Consider the following 12821-nt stretch of genomic DNA (forward strand, 5'->3'; position numbering starts at 1 on the left):
AGGGTCTGGCAGGGCAGCAGCACCGCGCTCCGGGAACCGGGGCGGCGTGGAAGGGCTCTCCAAATGTCACAACGTCAGAAAGAGAGGCCCTCGTTAGCGAAGCAATCCTGTCACACCGGGTCGTCGCGGTTGGGGCCCGGGAGGATGGGGGAAAAATGGACAAAAAAGGGGAGGGAAAAGTAGGGGGGGAGGTAGCGCAGGGGTGCCCTCCCGGAGGAAGGGGCTGTTGAGCGGGGCCGATGGTAGAGAACGCCGCCCGCGGAGGGGACACCGGGGCCGCGCAGGGGCGCGGAGCCCTCTCCCGGCGTGCGCGGGGCGGGGCGCGGGGCGGGGCGCGGTGGGGACCCGGCGCTGGCGTCGGGCTGGTGAGAGCCGCGTCCCGGCCGGCGGCGGCGCCGTGACAGCTGCTCCGGCCGACAGCCGGTTTAGGGGAGGATGTTCCCTCCCTAGGCGCTACAGCCAACGACCGGCAAAGTCTGAGGGGGAAGCAGGCGGGGTCGCTTCGCAACCTGGCGGGGGGAAAATCCCAAAGCAACACCAGGAGAGGAGGAAAAAAAAGTAATAATCGACCGAGTACTTAAAATGTGCGCTGATGTAACGGCCAGCAACAGGTGGCTGGTATTGCAGCAGGTTTACGGCCGGGGAGTCCCGGTGCGCCGGGCCATGCGGTCTGAGGAGAGGGGTTGGGGTCCCCGGCCTCACCCGGGCGGCAGCGGTGGCGGAGGAGGAGCGGCCCCCCCGGCGCGGGGCTGCCCTGCGGCTGCCCCCCTCCGCGCCGCCCGGGCCGCCGCCGCCGCCTACAAGTCCCGTCAATCCCAGCGCCGTCGCGGCCGCTGGCGTCGCGCCTCGCCCCCCCCTCCCGCCATTGCTCCCCGCCCACTGCCGGCGGCGCAAGCGCAGGGGAGGCGGCGTCCAGGGCAAGTCTCGCTAATGTAAGATGGTGGCCGGGCTGGCAGCGGAGCGCCCCGAGCTCGGAGATTACTCTTCTCTCGCGTAAAGGTCGTCGGAGCAGCCGCCCAAGCGCCCGGCCGGCCGCCACCGCAGGTCCCGCCCCAGGAGCGTCGCTGCGGTTTTCTCCCCCCCGCTTCTCCTCTCTTTCCTCGCCGCCTCTCTCCTTCCCTCCCCACCCTTCTCCTTCTCCCCTCGCCTCCTTCCCCGCACGCTCACCCACCCACCCACCCACCTGACCGCCCCCGCCGGCCCGGCCGCCGCCGCCGCGCCGGGCAGCGTGAGGGAGAGCCGCGCACACGCACCGCGGGCCGGGCAGGGAGGAGGAAGGCGGGTGAGTGCGAGCTGAAGGCCGGGCCGGGGAAGGAAGGAGGGAGGGGGGGAGGGAGAGGCGAGGAGGAGGAGGAGGAGGAGTGGGGGGGGAGCTGGGCCGCTCTGACTACGAGAGCGCCGAGGCTTCGCTGGGACGGCGCAGGCCTCAGCCCACCCCCGGTGTCAGTCCCGGCGGTGGGGGGGACGCGCCGGGCCGCTGCCGTGCGCTGAGGGCACCGGGCCGTGTGGGGCGGGAGAGGGGGCGAGCGGGCGGCTTCTCCGCGGGGGGCGCCGGGGAAGGGGGCTCCCTCCGTGCCGCTGCCTGGGGCAGGCTGCGTTTATTTCCTCCATGCCGGCGCGGCGCGGGGGAGCCGCTGGGCCGGGCCGGGCCGGGCCGCCGGCCGGGGGTGCAGGGGGGACGGTGGCCCCGGAGCCGCTCGCGTCTGCCAGGGGAGGCCGGCGCGGCCGGGCGCGGGGATCGCGGCGTGATTCGCTTCAGATTTGCGTGGAAATTTCCTCTCTCCCCTTCTTTCTCCTGCCGGAGCCAGGCTCCATTTGTTCTTGTGATCTGCACTTTTTTTTCCTGAGAGAGAGAGGCAAACAGATGGTGAATGGCAGCCTCTTATTTTTGGTGTTGTTTTGGACGGTCCGTGTAACCTCCCGAGATTTGTCTGTCAGTAAAATAACTGGTACGTAACTTTCCGTCTCTTACTTGCAAAATACAAGAAGCCCTTTCCATTTTGTGCGTTAGCAGAAGCAAATGACACGGCTGCGTACGGGCTCTCAGTCTACTTCCAGCAACGGTCGTACAGCTCTACCTGCCAGTCTGAAAGCGAGCTGCCAGTGCCTTGGTCTGTAGGGTAAAAGAGGAGGGAAAATATACTAGATGATTATTTTAAAATGCTTTGTTACCGCACCTGAAAGGAGTTAATTGTCCCTGGTTGATATACTTGTGTCAGTATGGGAATATCAGGTACGTAGTTCATAGGAGGAGGAGTTCTCTCCTCTACAGCATATGTTAATGTAAGCAAACCCCATCAGCTAGTTAAAGCTGTGGAAACTCCAGGCCTGCAGATGTTAGCTTGCTCCTGCCCAGAAGTTTTAGAAGTTAATGATGTCTAATCACATGTTTACTGAGCCTGTACAGATTTTGAACTTTCTGTGTTTTAACTGTCTGTATTTTGTTTTAATTTTAAAAGTCTTGACTTCAGCGTGCTTGCACAACTTCATATTCCTGTAAATGGCACTAAGAGAAGAGAAACTCATAGCAAAAAATTAATATATATGGAAGAATCAAATTCCTTCTAACTCCTTTCCCTGCTTTAAAAAAAAGGAAAGAGGAAAAGAATAAAATGAAATACAGGCTTGTGAAGAGCAGATGATAAAATCACTGTTTGGCTTGAGAGTGTGAATTAGTTTCAGATGGCATACAAATACTCAAATATACTTCTAGTTTCTTAGCATCTCTCTAATAATGTAGTGAGCTAGTGCATGGTGTAGGATTCAGATGTGTTGTACTTTAAGCTTTTGGGATTCTGTGGTAGAGTTACCATTTCATAAACAAGACAAACACATGTAAGCATTCAGAAATGCTTGGCAGTGGAACTTGGCTGAGTTGCAAATGAAGTTCATTCTGGGGGAAAGGATTGTTTTGGGAAGGGGGAATACAATGATAAAATTATCTCTGCTTTTAACTTACCTGTTTTCTCGGGTGCCTCTTTATTAGCTTTTAAAATGATGAGTCTTGGAGGATCCTAACAGCTTTTCTCTTTACAGAGAAAAAGCGGTGAATACTTGTCAGGAATAGTGCTGTATTAATTTCTTAGTGTCTTTTCTTCAGAACATTTAAGAACAGCTATATGGTGCCCACTAAATTAAAAGGCTTGGGTTAAAGAAGCTGGTGAGAGAATATGTACAAGTATGTGGCTTTTTTGTTTAATGAAAAATATTCATTATAAACAGATGCATCTTGTGCTTCATGGCTGCTCTTCAGGAAAGTTAGGATATTCTTTGAGTGAAATGTTTTGAAATTACTCTGGCCAGAACCTTAAGTACAGGCCCCGAAGGCTTAACTCTGGGAACTGTTTTTCAAAGAGGTAGGCAAAATTTTGAGATTATTTCAAATAGATAGTGTTTTGTAAGCACAGGTAACTGCTGTGTGGCTGATCATAGATTGCATCTTAGGCCTTTGACAACTAAATTCGTTGTTCTGGTAAGGTGAGGCTGATCTATAGGCCTTACTACTTGTTGGAAGGAAATTACTTGCTCAGCAAGACTGCTAGGATCAAGAGTTCTTAAACTTCTAATTGCTGAATGGTGTCTTAGGTTGTACGAACCACCTTTTGTCCAACTTGCAGTTGTGTGGTATTGCTGAGATGACTTGAGTAAGCACATATGTGAAAGACTGTATATCTTACCTTGCTTTAATGTCCTGAATATTTCAGCCCTTTAAATACATTGATGCTTTTTTTGCTTTCCAGTGTGTGTCTTTCTACCTGGGTTGTCCCACTTTCATTGGATGGAAAGTGTTGAGAGGAGTCAGAGCTCTATGAATAAATAGAGCCTCCATCTCTCTGGGCCCCCCTCTTCTGGTTCTTGGAGAATAGTCCAGGAATTCATTCCTTTCAGGAGATTGGTTAACATTTTAACAACTGTAAACATTTATCAGGCTTGGAAAATGAGGTATAGCAGCAAATGGTTTGGCATGGCTTGAGATCTGCTCAGACCTTCTGGTTCTTCCTGTAAGCAAATTGGGAGGGCAGTGTGAACATCTAGCAGTAAATACGAATATAACCTCTGTAAGTAAAGGCATGTATACATTTTTGCATTAAACTGCTTGGATCGGTTTGCATGTTTTAATCAGACTGGATTTTGTTATCACATACCAGAAACTTTGATATGCTTGGTTTTGTCAGATGGCATTTTTCTTGTGCGAGCTTAGAAAGGGGATCCTCGTAATTTTCTTACCTCAAAATTGGCTCAAAGATTCTGCTAATTTAGTGGAAGTCCAGCTAGCTGTTATTAGACTGGCTACGTGAGCTTAAAGGGAAGAATTGGTGTTTAATGATTTTTGCATAGTACTAAGATCAAGTAGGGTTTGTGGCGTGGGGTTTTTGTTTTCCTTTCCCTTTCCCTTGGCTGTTCTGGGAACATGACAACTCCAAGGTATTTCTTGTAGTAGTCTATCATTTAAATGGAGCTTACAAGTGACTTCTAAACACATATGTACAAAATAATGCATTTCATAAGTTATCTTAAGCACATACTATGCACATGCTTTGACAGTTTGAGGAAGCCTGCATCCAAAACCATCAGGAGAATACAGGCTGAGAGAATGACACTCCTTGTCCCTTTCTTTCTGTGTACCCTGAAAGCTAGGTGCTGTGTTTTTCTGGAGCAGAATATGTTAATTTCATAACGATTAATCAATCATCTGTCTATTTTTATTAGGCACTTCATCTGTTGCTGGCTTTCAAACTGGGGAATGGTGGGTTTGGGTCAGCATAAGGGGGATATTTTTTATCCTTCAGTCACAGAGTTAAAAGTAGATGTAGAGATCAAGCAAATGTGCTACTGAACTTGCTGGAAAGGGAGCTTAGCACTTGGCTGAGGCTTGTGCCCTGAGCAGTGCTGTCTGCTTTTGATCAGGTTTTGTTTTCTTGCAAGGGAAGAAGGGAAAACTTCTGGCTTTCTAACATACTGTGATTCCAGCACGGGTGTCTATCTTGCTGATGTCTTGAGAAGAATAGATGTCTAATAGGAAGGGGGTTCTAATTGACTGCAATATCTGATACAAAGTAACTGTACTTCTACATATCTTGGTTGTGAGATAGAGGGTCCCCTGTTATTGTGCAGATCCTTGGACTGTTCCCTCTGGGCTTTGGGTGTTTAACTCATCACAGCTTAGCTGTCCTTGATTGTTGGAAGTTAACATTGCAGTATCTTATATTTGAATGCAAATATTAATTGTTAGCCCGAGGAATTTGGGCTGATGTTTGTTTTTAAGGAATTTTTATTTTAGAGAAATGAAGTGGATAGAGAAAGAAACTGTAAAATGGCAACGCACTTACCTTTCTTGACTTCGAATTTCTTCTAATGAATTCTTCAAGTTGTGAACAGAATCACAAGAACTTCCTAGGAATGACCAAAAAATATGACAGGAGTAAGTGGGAGTACATGTTCTATCGCTTTCAAGCAGTGCTTCATTCCTGGTTTTACTTTGGCACATTTTTAGGCCTTGTTTGTGGTGGACTGCAACCTAATCTTATGTTTTGGACTACTGAGCTCTAATTTCTTCCTTGCTGAACAGAAGGGGCATTTGCTTTTCACAGTGTGGGTGTTCTTAAATGGTTCTTCCACGTAATATTTGATATAGAAAAGTAGTAACTAAAAGTGTAGCAATCACACTTGCAGGACAAAATACACTGCATAGGAAGACTTGCTATCAGGTGCCTAGCTTAATGCAGTGGAAAAGTGAGAAGCTGGGCAATTTGTTTCAGGAACACTGAATTCAACAGATTAAATTTATTTGAAAGCTGGCTTCATGTTATATTTTGGTTTAAAGTTTCTATCACCAGTGTAGATTTAATATGAATCCTGTTTGAATGGTGTACAGTAATTTTCAATTGCAAGAGGCATGGGCTGAGACACCTATAGTGTGAAATACTGTACTTGCAGGTGGAGTAACTTTATTACTTCTAAACCCATCTCCTATTACATGTTATAATAACTTATCTTAAAAAAACCCAAAAACAACAGAATTTGAGTGCAAGAATGGGAGGAAGTAATTCAATTATATTTATATGTGCTTTGGAGCTACCTACCTGAGGGAGTTCAGGTGATAGAAGTTTTGACGAAGGTAATGTCCCAGATAGGTAAGCACATGGTGGCTGTTGTTCAGAGTTTCAATTTTGCAATACAGCCTAGAAATCTAGGAAAATGAGATGGGGAGGGAAAAGTACATAGCAGTAATCACTAGATGTGTGGAGAAAGTGTTCAGCTACCTTTTTTTTTTTTTCTTTCTCTACCTGCTCTCCAGATATAATGAGTGAAGGTAGGTATATGTAGCTATAGCTGTGCCTTGTCAGTTAAAGACCTAAAGCTTCTCTGTGATCTGTAGAATTTACCTTGGGCTGTTGGACGTTGCAAAAATAGAAACTATTCCTTCTCTTTGAATAGCTACTGCTTTATTACATATGACTTCTTCCTTTTCTATTGAATGAAATCTAGAATTATCTCATTCATAAAAAGCATCCTCTGAGAGCTCCTAAACTAGCATAAAATGAAAGACCAAAACTTGCTAGGTAAAATTTAGCGTTTATAGGTCAACTTGCCCAATAGTTAATTTGAATCCATTGCCCCCAATCAGTGTGAACTGTAGGGGCCCCTAAACTGCTGGAATTATGTTAAAAGCATTGGTCTAAATGAGAGAGGACCAGTAGCATTAATCCAATTTGTGTAGTGACTTAATCTTACCACCTTTTATCGTATAACTGCTGCTTGGCAGACTCCTTCTGAATGCCCGTGCTTCTGTTGGTTCTTTAGCAAGTTGAATCCTCTTTCCTAAGAAGGTAAGGTTTCCTTTTATGAAACTTCATCCTAGGTTAAGGGTCAAAGAAGTTATAGCTGAGGAACCACATCTGAGAAATTATAGCATTTTCCCATATTTGAAAGATTCTTTGCTTATCCTTTAATTTAGTAAAGCATGTATTTAGCGTTAGTGTTGTGGTTTCACAGTTAGTGGCAAACTGGTTCTAGAACATCAGGTGGTAAGTCTGAAACTAGAGGGTGATCACTGGTTTTCTTTTACTGTTCATGTATGTTGGAAATTCGGAAGAACAGCTGGGGAGTTTAAGGAAGTATCAGCTCTTAAACTCCTCAAGCTGTTTTCTGCTCATGGGTATGTCATCTCCTGGCTTAGATTAGTTTTGTTTTTGTCTTGAATAGTAGTTATAATTGTAAGCATGCTTCAAGGTAGGTCCATTCTCATGTTTTCACCAGTGTAGTGATTTCCTGTTCTAATTGAACCGTTTTAGAGCCATTAATTTCTTAATTCTTATGCTCATGTTCTCATTCAGATTTAACCTTGAGGCTTGTGATTCCCTGGGGGTGGGGCAGCGTCATACCTTGTATGAGAACTATTGCTCTGGTTACTACTATATAAATACATAGCACAGTGAAACTTGGTAAGAACCAGCTGCGTTGTGTGACCACATGACTCCTGACAGTGTTAAGAAAACAGCATACCTCAGGCAGAAACTGCTTAGAATGGGTTCTGTGGATGATAGAATCTTTTTCTGGAAACTGGCTAACTGCTTTCAAGTTTGGTGACCAAAAACAGAACACCATACAGCCATCTTTAAAAGTCACACTACCATAGGCTTCCTTATATTTCTTTGAGCTTAGTTACATAGAGTATAATTAAAGTGAAGAATCAGAATAGGTACTTAAAAGTAAAATGCTTGTTCTGTCCCTACTTATAATTAATACCAGTTACCATGAGTCTTTTTCAATTCTTTACACATGTACACATATATTAAACTATTGAGTAGAGGTGAGGAAAAATTTGTTTTCAAACAAATGTAATTTGGTAAGACAAGGTGAGAGGCAGGCTCCTTTTGGCACTTGAAGTGCTGTAGTCATCCATGCTTAATAAATGAGCCACTTCCTGGTTGAGAGGTGCAACTAGCTGCTGTTTCTGCTGTATTCATTGTGTGCCAACTCTGAAAGCATGATGAAGGTAACTTCTATAGAGGAACAGTGCAGCATCTTTTGACGGTACTGTTTTTTTTCTGAGATTTACAATGGATTCAGGAAAGGCCCTAGTATATGGAAGGACACAAAAGGAGATGGACTTGGTGTTACTTTCTGGTTATTTGCCCAAATCTAAAGCTGGATGTTAGAGTATCCCCTCAAACAGAGCTGACAGCAGCGTAAATGTTTCTGAGGCCTCCTTAATATTGTCTTAATTTTGTTGTTCTTTTGTTTTAGTTCCTAAAGAAACTTAAATCTAATAGCCAGTTCTTCATTCCCTTAAGGCAGTTACTTGAATGTCATATGGGGTTCTTGTTTGCCTTGTAGGCTTAGGCTTCGCCAAAGGAACTGCATTCAGCCGCTCTTGATCAGTGTAAACTCAGAACTCTCTCTGTTAGTATTAAGAAGTCACAGCATTTAAAGGATATGCTGGGCAAGTGCATTTGCAGTCAACTTGAACTTCTGTGGTTTTTGTAACGTATATTTGTCATAGTCTGAGAGATTATTTGTTTGGGATTTAATTTAGTGCTTTGCACATACTAAGTGACTCCTTAACTTCACCTAGAGTTAATGCAGCTCATATAGTTGAAGTAGCAGTAGAAGGAATTAATTGAAACTTCTAATACACATCCTACTTAAGTTTGTGGAAGCGGGCACTCTGATTTTGTGTATTTTACTAGACTGTTTCTTCTTAGAATGCTAAATTAGTTTTCCCTTTCTACCCATACTTTTTAGAAAATGACCTGGAAAACTGTTTCCCCAGGATACTTCTTAATACTCTCCCTTTCTTTTTTTCTTTAAGGCAGTTGCTTTGTGTGTGACTGTCTTTAAAATGTGTTTACTGCAGCATATAGGTTATCTTCAAGCAGTTGTATATTCTGCTTACCACTGAGATAAAGGTACTTCCCTGAACACAGTTCCTGATCTTTCTCAGCTTTGTTGTTTAGTAACAAATCTGTGTTTCCCTGTAAAGTGGAAGCAGAGGATTGTAGCTTGCCTACCATATATTTGGGAATGGGGATTTATGATGTGAATGAATATTGCACAAAACTACCACCTTTCTGGATTTCTAGCAGGTATGTGGAGTGAATGACATAAAGATTATTCTGTCCTCTGAAGTTTTCCTGTGCTTCTAGGGTATACGCTTGAACTCTTGGTTTGCTTTTTGAAATAAACCCCAGTCTTTTGCAAATACAAAATGCATGTCTACAGTAATGCTGCAACTTACTTTGACCAGTTTTAGACTTGAATACTTCTAAGTGGTTATACCTTGTTATTAATTTGTGAATCCTTGAAACTTTGTAGTTTTTATCTCACTGGGGGATGCAACCTTCATTTCAAGGCAGTGACGCAAGACTCTGGAGTATTTAAACTCCTGTGTTTAGGCATAAGAAATATAAAATTTTGAATAATTCAAGGTCATCCCTATTTTCTGGATAAGAGAAATGGAGTTTCGTTCCTTGTAATGTAACTTTTACCCTTGGGACAGTCTTGTGATTGTTTCCACCTTTATCTTTGTTTGCATTGACTTTTATCAGGCAGAAATAGGGATAAAAGTGAACCATAATCAGTAATTTCTGAGATTTGTTGCCTGAAATATTTGGCCTTGTAGAACCGAGCTCTGCCTTGTGCTGTTTTTTGTTGTGATGGCGATCTTATTGGCTGAAGAATGGTCAAATAAGTGTAATCTTCCAACTTCCTGAAAGGTATATTTTATATATTTATACTACAATTTATGCTTAAGCAGTAGAAAGGCTGGGCATAGAGTGGCTACTTCAGAACTTAATTTCACCCTGCAGTTCCTAGAATTTTATCTTGTCCCAACAGTGTCTTCAAGGTGTGTAAGATTCAGTACAACCCAGAAAAAAAGTGAGCATGAGGTAGAGATTTAGGTGTGTTTGTTGTTCTGTTTTCCAGTTCCACATTTGTGGGATAGTGGGTTTTGGCTGGTGTTTTTTTTGTTCTTTTCCCCATGAAGTAAAATTCTAAGTATTCTCTTTAGAAGCCAACAATAATCCTAAAGTGTGATTGAGTATGACTGTGACATGGTAGACATTTGTACTATTTTCTGTTGCCTCACATATTAGCCAATCTTTGTGAAGTAGCATCCTGCCCTGTCCCAAGCAGATGTCCTAAGCACAGTATTTTATTTTTCTTACTTAAACTGAATTCTGAGTCCATGTTTTTCTTCAGTGAATAGAACTGATAGATCATTGTGTTTAAAATCCAGTATTAAATACCCAGATGTACTTTGTGTTTTATCCAGCTGTGTTCTAAGTTGTTAGAAGAGGTACTTCATTGTCTTGAATTGTGTAAAAGAATTCCAGATTTTAGAGGAGCTTCACCCTTTGCCATTTTCAGCATAAAATAAGAAATAAGCCAGGGGCCTAATTTCCACCTATTTTCTGATAATGCCACAAATTTGGACACAGGATATGTGCTTATTTGCAGCCAGTTTTACTTTCCAGGTACTTACATGTTTGACTCACTTTTTTTTTTTTTTTTTTCCTGTCAGACTTTGCAGATACTACCCACAGGGGCTAATGTTTTAGGTGTTTGTGCACTCCTGAAAAATTTTAAGTGTTAAGTACCTCAGTGTAGATATTAATGTACCTTTAAAGTAGAAATGGGCTTTTAGTATTAAACTTCTATCGTAACTTTACAGTTCCACTGTACCACATGGATTTATGCACTAAGACTGTGACCTTGTGCAACAGCAGTGTTTGTGCTAGGGAGTTGTTTTAATAAAAGCAAATGTAGGCTTGGTTCTCTGGTTCAAGCACGTTCTGTAATTTCAGTATAGTTGATAGGTCTCTTCCATTGAGTAAGGTTTACTACTTAAGTGTTTGTAGGATCAAAGCTTTAATTTCTAGTATTTTGTTTTTCTGCCTTGAGTGCTGCCTAAACATGTTGCTGTGTTGCCTTAGGTTTAAAATGGAAAGTATAGACAGGTTTATGGGATCGTAGAATGATTTGGGTTGGAAGGGACCTTAAAGATCATCTAGTTCCAACCAGACTGCCATGGGCAGGGACACCTTCCACTGGACCAGGTTGCTCAAAGCCCCATCCAGTCTGGCCTTGAACACTGCCAGGGATCGGGCATCTGCAGCTCCTCTGGGCAGCCTGTTCCAGTGTCTCGCCCTCACAGTAAAGAATTTCTTCCTAATATCTAAGCTAAATCTATGTTCTTTTAGTTTAAAGCTATTGCTCCTTGTCCTATCACTATGTACCTTTGTAAAAAGTCCCCCTCCAGATTTCTTGGAGGCTGTCTTTAGGTATTAAAAGGCAGCTGTAAGGTCTCCCTGGAGTGGTCTCTTTTCCAGGCTGAACAAGTCCGACTCTTTCAGCCTCTTTCATAGGTTGGGTGCTCCAGCCCTCTGATCGTGGCCCTCCTCTGGACCCGCTCAAGCAGTTTCATGTCTGTCTTATGTTGGGGGCCCCAGTTAGTTGTTCAACGAATAATCTGTTTCCAAATTGTTGAAGTGTTGATTAGCCTGTGGCTTAAACTGACCTGGCTACTCTTCTGTGGTGAAAGGCAAGCATTGTTGCTTTTTGCAAAAGTAAAGTTTGCTGTTTTGGTGGTTTGTTGTTTTTTTTTTTTTTCCTTTTCCCCCCCCCCCCCCCCGTCTTGTGGCTGTAAAGGTATTAAGAGTGTGAATGGCTGAGAGTGAATCTCAGGGCAGTGCCTGTGCTGTTTCCCAAGTTTTAGGACAAAGTGAAGAGACTGACCAAATCCTTTTCCAGCTGTGCGATTCTTGGTAGCTTCTCAAGGATTCTGAAGAATTTCTTTAAGCAGGCACAAGGATTGCATTTATTTGTAGGGTTTTTTTTAAAAAAAGAAAAAGGGGCTGGATGAGGAGTACAGACCTTTCTCTGACACATCTGCTTCCTTTCAGCTAGGAATGAAAGGACGGACTTGAGTTTTCCAGAGAGATACGGAGGTCTTAGAGAAGATTCCCTGTTTACTGTTATGGAGGTATAACTGCTTCTTGTATCTGTAGGTTCTTCCACCTGCCATTTTGAGGAAAGAAAGGACTGGTACATGGCTCAATAACTGCTAGGAGGTCTAAAGTAAATCTTTGGGTACGCCTCTTCTCCTTTAGTCCTTCCCTTCCTGTCTCTGGGCTTCCTTGACTGATGAGTCATGACATGGCTTTTCCAGCAGTTAATGATTCCTGATGTTACTTGCTTCACCAAAGAGTGAGTGTCTTTGAAGAGCTGATACTGTCCTGAAATATCTTGCCATTAGCCTGATCAGTAACTTTGTAGGACTGGATGGAGGACTGGGAAAAGTGATATAGGAATTCTTGCTTGTAATTGTCAGTAGGGCACTAACCTTAACAGAAATTTACTTCAGATGCTGGAGTGCTTGCAGCTTCTTTGTTAACGTCTTTCACTTTTTTTATAACTTAAATGGTTTAGGCAGTAGCCCTAGTAATGTACTGTTACTCTCCTTGCTGACATGTTTCTGATCCATGGACTTTGAGGGTTTTTTTTTATTCTCCCCACTCCCTTCCAGTTCTGGGCTTCTTTACTTTTTCCTGTGCAACCAAGTGTGCGTGTGTGTGTGTGTGTGTATGTGTATATATATATATAAGCCTGTAAAACTTCTGCTCTACTCGGCAGAACTGTCATTCAACTGTATGGCTATTTTAGAAGTTCTTCCATAGCTCTAATTTGAGTTTAGAAGCAGAGCTACAGGCTGAACATGAGTTCCATTCACTTAACTCTCTTTAGAGTTATGTCCTGGAGAGGGTTTGTAGTGAGCCTAGAAAGGCAGCGTACAACTCCAGCTTGTAGTAGAACAG

General features: G+C 43.7%; 1 protein-coding gene across 8 annotated transcripts in view; it reads left to right on the plus strand.

The window, feature by feature from the left end:
- Positions 1-888: 888 nt before the first annotated feature.
- Positions 889-12821, plus strand: part of CNOT4 (CCR4-NOT transcription complex subunit 4) — an 82769-nt gene continuing 70836 nt past the window's right edge. For 7 of the 8 annotated variants that reach the window (XM_037388811.1, XM_037388817.1, XM_037388815.1 and 4 more), the window contains exon 1: positions 889-1282. The gene's annotated coding sequence lies outside the window, so the exon portion shown is untranslated. Of the gene's footprint in view, positions 1283-1755; positions 1950-12821 lie in introns of those variants that run through there. The other variant, XM_037388812.1, reaches the window with a different exon arrangement.

Source organism: Falco rusticolus, chromosome 5 (genome assembly GCF_015220075.1).
Source record: "Falco rusticolus isolate bFalRus1 chromosome 5, bFalRus1.pri, whole genome shotgun sequence".
NCBI lineage: Eukaryota > Metazoa > Chordata > Aves > Falconiformes > Falconidae > Falco > Falco rusticolus.